At 41.0% G+C, this 11,451-nt stretch overlaps 1 protein-coding gene across 6 annotated transcripts in view; it reads left to right on the forward strand.

Annotated features, from left to right (window-relative positions):
* The window catches only part of PACRG (parkin coregulated), a 496,005-nt gene that overhangs the window by 424,731 nt on the left and 59,823 nt on the right, over positions 1-11,451 (forward strand). The window lies entirely within an intron of this gene.

An 11,451-nucleotide genomic window follows, 5' to 3' on the forward strand; every position in this document is an offset into this window, starting at 1 on the left:
CCAGCTCCCAGTGTTTGTGTCCTTTTCCTCTCTTTCTTTGGAGTCATAAACAACCCAGGTTGATCAGAATGAAACTGGATATCCTCATATCTAAAAGGTGGCATTATGTTACTGAACTTTTGAAGCTATTATTGGGCAAGCAGGCTTCACTGTATGCTAGGTATAATGTACAATCTACAAAATAAACCCAGCTGGCTAAAAGCTCATAGAAAAATACAATGGTAGGTGGATATTAAGTTTTAAAAGGTGCCATAGCTTCCCATAGACACTGAAACAATTTTTAAACCCCACTTCATTATGGTTAGTCATTTTTCAAGAAATGGAATGCAGGCTGTGGTAATATCATAGATGATCTTTTTGAATCAAATTATTTTTCATCCTTCCAGCAACTCAAGACCCAGTGAAAAACCCACATCCCTGAGCGACATAGTTATACCAACCTAATCCCCGGTGTAGACAGTGTGGTAGAGGTGGATTAACTACACTGACAGGAGAACCTTGCCCACTGGTGTAGAAACGTCTTAAGTGCTACAGCAATACAGCTGTCTCAGTGCAGCTGCACCAATGCAGCGTTGGAAGTAATTAGGTACTAATCCTGAAAAGACATACATGCGTGAATAACTTCATTCACAAAGGTAAATTGTTATTATAACTCACCCCTGCACAGGCTCAGCTACTCTCCCCAGTGAGTAGGGTGGGTGGAGTCAGGGAAGAGGTAAGTGGGTGAGTAGTCCCACTTACTGCTTTCGTGTGATTTGGGTACACACATAACTATGTAAGGGGAGTCTTAAACTCCTTCTACTCCTTTGCATGGCTATATTGGCTGAGTCACAATCTAGCCAAATATTATGGAATTGTGTCAATCCATTAAATACCTGAAGAAATAAACTATGAATAGTGAATAAGTAATTGGCTTTATTTTCCTGATTTAGAAAGTGTCAGAGTGAAAAGAGAGACAAGGTGGGTGAGGTAATAGCTTTTATTGGACCACCTTCTGTTCAAGGTAACATCCCTGCAGTCGTAGGACAAAAAAGGGGGTTAATTGGTTACAGATTGTTGCAATAAGCCATAAATCCAGTCTTTTTATGAAGATCATGATTTTTAGTGTCTAGCAAAGTTATGAATTTAAGGTCCCAGGCTCATCTTTTGTAAGTGTTGTACAGGTTTCCTTTGAGGATGAGGACTGAGAGGTCAGATACAGAGGGAATCACTTTGTGAAAAGTGTTCACCCACAGATGATATGGTGCTTTTGTCATTTATCATTTTCCTGTGTGAGTTCATTCGACCGCATAGTGATTGTCTGGTTTCACCCACATAGTAGTTACTGGGGCAGTTAGTGCACCACATGTTCTGATAGGCATATGTAGGGCCATGGATCTTAAAAGGTGTGTTGATAATTGTAGCAGTGGCAATACGGCTGCAGGTTTTGCATCTGTTCTGGCAGGGTCTGGTGCTGCTTTGAGTTGGTGTGTCCTAGTCTGTGGGGAGCTTGCTTCTGATGGTGAACTTGGAGAGGCTGGGGTGTTTGAAGACCAGAAGAGGGGGTTCAGGAAATATTTCTTTCTGTATGAAGTCCACATCAAGTATGGGTTGTAGTTTGATGATACCCCTTATGGGTTCCAGTGTGGGGGGGGGGGGTAGGTGTCAACTAGGGGCATGCAGCTGGAGGAGGCTTAGTCTCTGTATTGAAGCAGGTTCTGTGGGGGTATTTGGGTGGCCGATTCCATGAAGAAGAGCTCTGTGGAGTTTAAAAGCTTGTCCCCCTCACCAACAGAGAGGGCCATCCCTAGGGTGGTGCGGGGCCTGGGGCAAATCAGCCTCCCCACTAGTCTCCTCGCCGTCCACCCGGCCCACCCACCTGACTGCTGCTTGCCTCCTCACCCCATCCCCCCTGCCAGCCCACCTGCCACTCTCCTTCTCGCTGTCCACCCACCACTCACCTCCCTGCTAGTCTCCTCGCCGTCCACCTGGCACACGCATCCACCCGGCTATCACTCACCTCCTCACATACACCCCACACACCTGCCCGCTGCTCTCCTCCTTGCTGTCCACCCATCTGCCCGCCACTCGCCTCCCCTCTAATCTCCTCCCTGTCTGTCCAGCGCACCCCCCTCATCCGCCCAAACTCTGCTCTCCTCACTGTCTGCCCGCCTGCCACTCACCTCCTTGTGCGCCTGCCCACTGCTCACCTCCCTGCTAATCTCCTCATCGCCCATCCAGCACCCCCAACCCCCCATCTGCCCGATCACAGCTCTCCTCCTCAGCGTCTTCCCCCCGCCTGCCTCCTCACCCCCTCCAGCCTGCCTGCCTCCCCGCTAGTCTCCTCGTCGTCCCACTGCTTGCCTCCCCGCCAGTCTCCTCGTCATCCCACTGCTTGCCTCCCCGCTAGTCTCCAGTGTGCCCTCCCCACCGTCCGCCCAACCACCTCTCTCCTCCTCACCGTCTGCCCATCCTCCGGCCTCCTCACCCCTTCCCACCTGCCTGCCTGCTGCTCACCTCCCCATTGGCCTCCTCACCCTGCTCACCTGCCCGCCTCCTGCCTCACCTCGCCACCCACCTCCTAGTGGCAAATGGCATCCTGATTGTACATCAGGTAGGACGCGGAACAAAAGGCAGGACCCAGGGTGGTCACCCCAATTCACCCTACCCAAGGGATGGCTCTGCCAATAGAAGTTGGTCCCCCACCTTATCTCGCTGATATCCTGGGAGCAAACATGGCTACAACAACATTTCCTCCAACAATGAATATCAGAGTGAAAAGTAATTTAGGTTTTGTTTTAATTATTCAGTTTTAGTAATCTACACTTATTTTGAAAGAGATAAGGTGTGCGAGGTAATACCTGTTATTGGACCAACTTTTGTTGATTAAAGAGACATTTTGAGCTCTACAGAACTCTTCTTCTCACCTGAAGTTGCTCCAGTAAAAGATATTATCGCATCCATCTTTTCTATCTCAGATCCTGGTACCAACATGGCTTCAACACTGCAAACAATTATTTCTAGCACATTTAAGGAAGTTACATTTTTAAAAATATGTTTGGCCTGGAGTAACCTTTTAAGCATATTTTACTTTGAATTCACAAAATTATGTCTTTTCTCCTAACCCTCTCAGTGCCCCAAAGTAATACTTCCCATATATTTTGGAGATTTGTGTTAGTTCTGCTCTGCAAACTGAAATACCACAAGTTATATAATTAGCTCAAAGTACAGGTATCATCAGTAACTAAGCGTTTTCTAAAGAATTCAGATGGAAGCTAAGGTATTTTAGTTAGACTTGTATTAAATAGATGGCCTGATACTGTTACCATTGAATTCAGTGAGAGCAGGATCAGTTCTAGACAGTAGCCAAGGGCCCTAAAAAGAATTCTATATTTTTGGGACAATATGGGCTCAGTTCTGCCCTGACTTACATTTTGACTTCAGTCAGATTTACCAGGGGGACAAATCCTTCTCACTTTAGGCACACAACTAATTCCATTGACTTCAGTGGGACTTCTGCTGGGAGTAAAATGCTCTAGGTTTGGCTCAGGGAGGAAATCAGTGTAGAATTTGTCTATGCATATTGACATAAACAAGACAATTGACATATAGCAAATGTTGACATATAGCAAATAAAAGAGATGGCCATTCATCAGGATAGTGCTGTAGCATTCATTGTCATTAGGGGCTTAGTTTAACAGCTAAAGAAATTCACTTTGCCTCAGGTTTTTGTTGATGTTTTATTTTCTTTCAGATGATTAGTTCATAGAACTAACTTGCACCACACTTCTAAAGCCCCTAAAGGAGAAGTTAATTCAGTTCCTTTTTCTGTAGTGCAGTAAGGCAATCCCAGGTATTGTTAACAAGCACGGGTATAACAATGTGATCAAAAAGTGCTACAAGCAGCGTGTACCATAAAATGGCCAGATTTAGTATCTTTCTAAGACTAATTGTTTTAAAAACAGTCTGGAGACATACTTGTCCATTATTTAGTGCATGCAAGAGCAGCTTCTAGATAACAGAAGTTACTGCATAGGATTTGGTAAAAATACCTTTTTCATTAAATTGTATGACTCATTGAATCATTTAGCCAGTTTGAACCTTCTGTTCCTGAATATTCCGTGTTCTTTTATCTTGTCTTAATTGGCATCATGCAGTCTGAACATGAAGGACTAAATCTGAGCTATTAGTTTCACCAAAGTCAATGGGATTATTTGCATCAGCAAAGTGAGCTGGATGTTACCCACCGTGTACTTGTGCAGACACGGACACAACTATTAATTGTATCGCTTCTTAGTATAGACCTTTTTCTCCCTTCATCTTATTTAATATTTTCAGTTACAGTCATCAATAAAATCTTATTGATTCATGACAAATAGTAAAGCCAATTGGCCAAATCCTAGCTGGTGTAAATAAATGTAGCTCCATTAAAGTCAATGGAGCTGTGCTGATTTACACCAGGCAAGGGTCTGGCCAAATATTGGACAGAAAATAATAATTGTAAAGAAAAAAATTGCTTTTTGTCAAATAAAAGTCTTCAGATCACTTTGTAACCCGTATCAGAAAAAAAGACAGTTACTAAGTACTGGTAAAAATAGTAAGAAAAATACATTACAATGTAAGAAAGCTATAATATGCATTCATGTTAATATTCATGGAACTACTATAGCATGTCAGAATGTCTTACTGAAAATCTGAAAGGATATACTGTCACAATATTGTCCTCTTAACCATCTAGACTCTTCTTATTCTTCTCTTCATGCATATTGTTCATAGATGGCTGTCATGGGGCATGCTTGCCCTGTAGCACTCCATGTTGACCTAGTGTGGTGCTGAAGGCATTCCCTGGCTCAGTTTCCCATCTAGCATGTCCCTTTAAAAACTCCAAACAGCCCAAAAGGGTGTAAGACAAAATTCCCCTGCTGAGTTTCTAGTTTATCAAATCCTAAATAAACTTGAAATAAAAACTTTTCCCCTTACTGCTCCACTAAGATTTTATAGAGTAGAATAGCTTCAACAGAGGAGACAGAGAGACCTGCCCCCTAATACAATAGCCTGATATTCAGGGTTCTCATCTGGAACCAAAAACAAGGATCTACTCCAAATCAGAGAGAGCAGGTATTTGAAAACAGTTTTTTCATGAGAAAGGACTGACCTGGCTTAGGCACTTAATTCCAGGAGAGGGTGAATCCAAAGCAGAAATAGGCACCTCTCTCCAGTTCAGTGTTAGGTACCTAATTATCTTTGAGGGGCAGGACCTAGGCCCTGCTCCTCTCCTGTCCTCAGCATTTCCTGCTGGCTTAGGAAGATCCCTGCTCAGCTTGTTGGCTTCTGAGAGTCCCTTTGTGGACATAGCCTTAAGGGACTTGGCCAAGGTCATACAGGCACTCTGTGGTGAAGCTGTGACTTAAAAACATATATCCCAAATCTAGAGCTGAAATCCTAACCCCTGGGCAATCCTTCCTCTCTAATGACAGCCTGTGAACAACCTGCGGAATGCCATATTACGTACATTGTATTACTTGAATGAGCAAGAACAGACCATATATCACACACCTGCTTTCCCTAAGTTGGCTCTGATTCAACCACAGCTGCACTCCCTCCTCCCATAATCAGGCCAGAGGGTGTGTGCACCCTGTTAACCCTGGCTGCTTGCTTCCTTTTCCTACCTTCCTTTAGGAACAAGGGATATTGGTGGTTCTGGCACAAAAGAGTTCCCTGTTGAGTCCTCAAAGGGCTGGTAGAAGCTATTACAGTCTCCTGTGTAGATCATCTACTAATGTTGTGTAAGGATTTGAAGTGTGGCTCCAAAGACGAAAGATTATCCTCCATTTTGGAAGTCAGGGCTCTGCCTTGCAGGAAGCTGCAGGCTGCTTTCAACACCAGGCTCTTGGGTTTTTTGTGTTAGAGTTTTGTAATGTTCAATAAATACAAGCTCTTCTTCATTTAAAAAAGAACACTACATTTCAGGCTGTAGAGCTCAATAAATGCTGAAGCCTACTCTTGACCCCAATTCAATAAAACTGTTAAGCTTCTGATTAAGGTGCCGATTTTTAACAGTGCGGTTAATTTACCACTGGAATAATTTATCAACTGAAGTGATGGATTGTCCATCATTTGAAGTTGTTAAATCAAGAGTAGACGTTTACTAAAAGATACCCTGTACTACAAGCAAAAATTTGGGTTTGAGACAGGAATTACTGAGTGAAATTCTATGGCTTGTGTAATGCAGGAGGTCAGACTTACTGATCATGATGGGGCCCTTCTGGCCTCAGTCTCCAAATCTATTCATTAAGACCATGCCTAATATAATGGGAACACATAAAAAGTGCTTAACTTCAGCAGAGGTGTAAGTATTTTCCTGAATCAGAATGCTTCAGAGAATGGTGTAAAGCACACCTTATTGATCATGAATTTCACTGGCTGTATACCACTAATGGGTTATTGATTATGATTGAATTGGGTTTTTGCCACTGTCTGTTGTGTTGTATTCTGTGTCATGTGCCAACATGCCATAGAGCTGTGCACACAGTAGTAATAAAAGTAGATAAATTTTCAAATCAAATATTTGAAAATGACTTTCCTGCATAATTTTGAGTTCAGGATTCCATCTTTCCCTTTTCACAGCTGACAACATCATAATCACCTAAAGCAAGTCCAGTGTATATACAACTCCTTGCTTAGTTTTAGGTGTTTGTGATATGTTTTTAACTGTTGCAGGTGAAATACAGAATACTGAATGCAAGCCAAGCCATAGGAGTAAATTACTAATGATGTTAGCTGAAATAATTTATATGTATGAGACTATTTACATACATAGTCAATAGGGAACTGTCTGGTTATTAGAGGCGCTTGTTTAAAAAACATTTTAGAGCTCAAATGAAAAAAATATATCAATCCAGCATGACATCTAGACCTGAACTTTATATCCATAGACCGATTAATGGATTACTTTACATTTACCCCGATACAGTTTTTTCCATCCATGGCATGCATGCCAAATTTTCAAAAGTGCGCTTTTGCATGTGCATTTTGAGCACTTGAGCCATAATGTAGGTAATATTTTTCATGTAATAAGAAATCCATGTATAACTTAATCTAATTGAAAACATACACAAAGACAATTTAGGAAAAGGGCAGTTTATTCATATAATTGTGTAAGATCTACAACAACAACCATTCTAGAAAAGGGTTAGCAGTTTAAATTCTCAGGTTAAACATGATGCAGTTAAAGAAAACTTGCCCTCATATCCTGCATAGGCTTCATAAATGCATACCAGGGAGCTCCAAATTGAGTACAAGAAAACAAACAAGTCTCAACTATTTCCTCTTTTTAACTTGACCACTTAAATATTGAAACCTTTCTTGTTCAGATGTTAAACTCTTAAGTGTCCAAAGTCAATCACTTCTTAGTTTTTTTTTTTAAAATCATGAAATACTTGAATTAGATTTTTCTTTTGTTTTAGAAAAAGAAATTGTTCCATAATTATAATGCTGGAAAAGGTTAATAGAAAAATTATGAAAACATAGCATCCCAAAAATAATGTGAAATTGTTCACCTAAACTTAGCCATCATCATTTATTTATGCACCTACAGCCAATCGCTGTAATGATCTTTAACACAATGATATTGGAATTTGAAAATTTAAACCTTATTTACCAAATTTGGGTGCTGGCAGTTAGGCATCTAAATCAATAGTTGGGCACCTAAATCAGTGGCCTGATTTTCAGAGGGGATTCAGGGTGATAAATAAAGATTCATAGAGTCACAGATTCTAAGGCCAGAGGGACCACTGTGATAATCTAATCTGACCTCCGGTATAACACAAGCCAAAGAATTTCCCCAAAATAGTTCATAGAGCGGATTTTTTAGAAAAACATCCAATCTTGATTTAAAAGTCATCAGTGATGAAGAATCCATCATGACCCTCAGTGAATTGTTCCAATGGTTAATTACCCCCACTGTCAAAAATGTACCCCTTATTTCCAATCTGAATTTGTCCAGCTTCAGCTTCCACCCATTGGTCCATTATATTTATTCTCCATGTAAATATGTACAGACTGTATCAAGTCACCCCTTAACCATCTCTTTGTTCAGCTAAATAGATTGAGCTCTTAATCATTCTTGTGGCTCTTTTCTGAACCCTCTCTCATCTATCAACATCCTTCTTGACCTGTGGGCACCAGATTCAAGCACCCAATTTAAAAAAGTTGGCGTATGTCATGAAGATTATGGATGGTTTTATATCATGATTTAATGCTGAAAATACACTGATTTCTATGTTATATAGAACAGTCAATAAGAATTTTTAAAAATGCAGCCATCATCCCCAACCTATTCAGTTCCCTGAATGAAGTTTATTCAGTGGAATCATTTACAGTATTCTTATAACAAAAAGCTAACTGCTGTAGAGTTTTAAAAGTTTCTATTGTGTGCATACTGTGAATACACAGAGGAAGTGACAGGAAACTTCAAGATACAGACAATCTTTGTGCAAAATGTCATTAGAAATTGATTTAACTTTCTGGATGCTGTGGGCATCCTATCCAGTCATTTGACAGTTAGGTTGGAAAGCATCTGCATCCTAATTTTATAAGTGTACTAAATCATTCAAAACAATGTCCTGCTTTGCCAGTTACTGAATCTAAGGCCTGGTCTACACTACTGGGGTTAGTCAACCTTAGTTACACTACTCCAGCTTTGTCAATAACGTAGCTGGAGTCAACGTAGCTTAGGCTGACTTGCTGTGATGTCTACACCACGCGTTTATGGGAGAGGCTCTCCCATCAACTTACCTTACTCCTCTTGTTCTGGTGGAGTATCGGAGTCGATTGGAGAGCGTTCTCTAGTGGATTTACCGGATCTTCACTAGACCCGCTAAATTGAACCCTGCTGCATCAATCGCAGCAGCATCAATCCCCGGGGGTAAGTGTAGACATGGCCTAACGTTAATTGTTAGGAAAAGTTAGGTATTACAAACAAAAAGGTGGAGTAGAGAGCAACATTCATATAAAGATGCAACAGAAGTGTTCTGTTGGGTTTATAAAAACAATTACTCCCTCAACTCTTCCAGCCAGCCAGTTAATGACTAGGAAGTGCCCTCCCTTTTGCCCATTATTGCTTGATTATATTTTACTTCTTCAAATAAAAAAGGCTGCCCCTGTGATTTTCCAAGCTGTCTAGGGGATTTGGATGCCCAGTTCCAGTTAATTGTTTGACCATATCCTTCAGGCATCTTTGAAAAATCTCAGCCTTTGCCTACTCTAGGCCAACCTTTTTATTTCTCTCATAATCTCCTAACGTTGGTGCTGGTAGCAGCAGCGCTGCTTTACCACTGCTAGTGGCAGTGAGAATGCTCGTGCGTGCTGGATGCTGGCATTTTCCCCACCATGTTCTGTAATGCTGCTCAGCACAGAGTTAGAGGAGATGGGTGGGGGGGGGGAAAATCAACAGCCAGTCTGCACTAGTGCTCTGTCTAGCAGTTACCTCAGTGAAGTTGCACAAATATTACAGCAACGATGAGAGATTTTAAGTAAAAACTCTGTGTAGTCAATGCTCAAGTGGTTCAGTTAACCAAAGTACCCTATTTAAACTTTTGCCCAAAAGTTCATGCAAACATTTTGAGTGGTTCAGAAGAGTTCAGGGTACATCTGGCCTGCCGAAAAGCTGAAAATATTGAAAATTTCACAAAAAAGTTTATTCTCATAAAGGTTTTCAGAGCAAATACTCTGATTCTAGCAGTCTGTATGAACCCCATCTGGTTTAGGTCACATTGTTTCAGCTGATGGAGGAGCTATTTGGAGACATTGTTGGTTGGTTCACTTCCCCTCATATTTGCCACTAGCATTTTTAGGGGAGTAAATAGTTTCTGCCCCACCTTTCTACAAACAGCAGAATCTGGAAATGGTCCTTTAATTCTGCTAGTGCCGCATATGGTATTTATGTCTTTACCTCATTCTTGGGCTAAACTGCCCCAAATTTATCAGAGAAATAGGGAATTCCCAGAACAAGCCATACAAAAGATCATCAGACTTGTCTTTACTATTTACCCCCTCAGATGTGTTGTTACTGGTGGACTCTTCCAATTATCTACATTAGCATTATTTTATGTACAGTGGAAATGTTAATAAACTCATTTGTAATACCTACTGGAGCAATTAGGAAAAGCTGCATAGTCACTGTTTTGATAGGCAGAATACAAGCACAAGCCTTTTGCTACTTACCCTTCATTAACAACATTCATTTTCTGATGATAGCAAATAAACCTTACAGCTTAAATATCAAGGGCATTTGTTTACTCCATTCTCATACAAATGGTAATAAGTAGCAGCAAGTAAAGATAGGAACAAATAAGAATACTGAATTAAAAATGGCATATTCACTAACTTGTACCTTTAGTAATTCTGTTTTGGGACCCAGTGATCTCCCATCAGGGCTTAAAATGAGTTGTAACTTCCCCCTAATCTCCCTCATCCTCCCAGCTCACATCTCTTCCTCCTTCCATGATTTGCTAAGGTCTTTCAGAATGCTGATAGGTGTGCGGTGGAGGCAACATATCCAGCTACCCTTCTACTGGTTGTTGATGCTGCATGTGTGTTCTAAAGCAGTATTTCTCAACCTTTCTGATACCAGGGATCAGCTTGCTGCATTCTTAAACTGTGTCAGAGAGATCTCAGGGACTGGCACAGGTCCACAGACCGCTAGTTGAGAAACACTGTTCTGGAGTCAGCAAAGCACTCCAATATGCAATGTTGTATACTTCCCCAGAAGAGACAATGTGTGTAAGTTCTACTTCTGGGGTACAGAAGGAAAGTTTTCAGATCTGAGGGATCACTTAGTGGGGACCCTAAAAAATTGTAACATTTTAAGAGAATATCACAATATCCTTGAGATGCAAGTAGGGAGCAGGGAGTCCCAGTCACATTTCCATAGGTAAATCGCAGGCAGTATCCTGGGAAGGGAAATATTACAGATAATCACAGGGTGGAGTATGTGAGTCAAAGAGTTAGATAAGTTCTAAGTTGAACCCCAAAATGAAGTCTCCTAGCTCCATGCTGAATCCTAAATGTAAGGCCCATATAAATCTCCTAGTAATGAATACCTTGTGGGGAGGAAAATACTACTCATTATTGATGTATGCTTTTGGAGATTAAGGAGCCCAAAAGTGCTAGGAAATTGTCATTTTATTCATAGGCCAGTGAATGAACGTAGAAGTAGCTATAGAACAAGAACCAGTTCACAGTTCAGGACCAGAAAAGCTTCGTTCCCCAATTAAGCTAAGATTATTACTCTTGTCAGAACTATAAATGATGTTGTGATGCAGACAATACAGATTCCTTTACATCAGGAACAAAGGTGAAGGGATTTCATCAATGTAACTCACCTATAACATTCATCATTTTTATTTTGAAATAAAGCAGTAAATAGAGTTGACAATTATTTCAGATAGTAACATACAGGAAATTAGATCA

The sequence above is a fragment of the Lepidochelys kempii genome, chromosome 3, assembly GCF_965140265.1.
Source record: "Lepidochelys kempii isolate rLepKem1 chromosome 3, rLepKem1.hap2, whole genome shotgun sequence".
NCBI lineage: Eukaryota > Metazoa > Chordata > Testudines > Cheloniidae > Lepidochelys > Lepidochelys kempii.